Source organism: Hyperolius riggenbachi, chromosome 4 (assembly GCF_040937935.1).
Source record: "Hyperolius riggenbachi isolate aHypRig1 chromosome 4, aHypRig1.pri, whole genome shotgun sequence".
Classification (NCBI taxonomy): Eukaryota; Metazoa; Chordata; class Amphibia; order Anura; family Hyperoliidae; genus Hyperolius; species Hyperolius riggenbachi.
The window spans coordinates 314281333-314282813 of NC_090649.1; the positions used below are offsets into that span (position 1 = coordinate 314281333).

The following is a 1481-nucleotide window of genomic DNA, read 5'->3' on the forward strand; positions in this document are numbered from 1 at the left end:
TGTCCTGTTGTAGCCACCATCATCCGCACTAGTACATTTTTATTTTTCTTATGCTGAACAGTTAGGCTGCAGTAGTGTGTGAATCGCACACTGCTAATCCATAATCAGTATGTGTCCTGGATTGTCAGTCACAACATGTGTTTGAAAGTTTCATCCAATAACCACTATGAAACATGCAGGAGACACGATTAGCAGGCTAGTGAAGCAAATGTATTTGTTTGCATCTGTGAAAAAACGTTAATGCAATTGTTTTTGAGAAAATTTTATTTTTGAGTTGTCATTTGTTTAATTGTTGTATCCCTTTATTATTGTAGTCTTGGTACAGGTGGTGGCCCAGCACGCTCTGTTGAATTTACGGATTATGAGCGAGTAGTGGAGCCTTTGTTGCCGACTGAGGCCCTGCATGGCATCAGGGGGGGCTATGATGCACAGTTGCCAAGCTCCGAAAGTTCCGAAGATGGTAATTGATTATTATGTTGTCTGTTTCCGGGAGTAGTTTAGTGCACAGGAAGTGTACTATTGTTACATTGATAATGTTCTAACTGACACTCTTGTAGGTAATGTTGTGTCTGTGGTTTCTGGGGATGCTGAAGTCAGTGACATCGGCCATGCGATATTAGAGGAAACTGATGCAGGCGACACTACTGGTGAGTTTGATGTGTTGTTGAACGAGATGGAAATGGAAAGGTCTTAAGGCAGATGTGCTGCATACATTTTTGGTCACCCTTTTTAACTATGACACTTTTGTCTAGGTGATGTTGCGGATGTGGGAACTGATGCTGCAGTGACTGACATCTCACTATCTGGGGCCCAATCTGATGCAGACTACACTACTGGTGAGTTTGATGTGTTGTTGAACGAGATGGAAATGGAAAGGTCTTAAGGCAGATATGCTGCATACATTTTTGGTCACCCTTTTTAACTATGACACTTTTGTCTAGGTGATGTTGCGGATGTGGGAACTGATGCTGCAGTGACTGACATCTCACTATCTGGGGCCCAATCTGATGCAGACTACACTACTGGTGAGTTTGATGTGCTATTGAAAATATGTAAGGCTACTTGCTTGTAGACTGGGATATGCTGGACACCTTTGTTGATATTTTTTTTTGGTTTTCAATGACAATTGTCTGTAGGTGATGTGTCTGCTGTTGATGCTGTAGTGGGTGAGGAAATAGGAGGGCTTCCGATGGCAACACATGTTTTGGAAACTACTGGTGAGTTTTATTTGTCCCAGGAAATCATGTAAAGAAAGGGACATTAAGAGTAATATTGTGGATAGCATATTTTGTTTTTGGAAACACTAAACAGTTTGAACAGGTGGGCTGGCGAGATTTGTGTGGATAATGTGGTTGCAGTCAATTGCATGCACTTAATATACACATAAACGTGCAAGATGTGACTAATGAATGTCATGTTATGGCTGCTTATCGAGGGGGTGATGTTGAAGGGCCATCAAAACTGTTTGTTTTTTGGATTGT

General features: G+C 41.5%; 1 long non-coding RNA gene across 1 annotated transcript; it reads left to right on the plus strand.

Annotated features, from left to right (window-relative positions):
• The first annotated feature begins 234 nt into the window (after nt 1–234).
• LOC137570788 (uncharacterized) lies at nt 235–1029 on the plus strand. Its single transcript, XR_011031182.1, has 4 exons — nt 235–460; nt 558–647; nt 753–836; nt 942–1029. It is a non-coding gene; the product is annotated as an uncharacterized lncRNA (long non-coding RNA).
• The last annotated feature ends 452 nt before the right edge of the window (nt 1030–1481 follow it).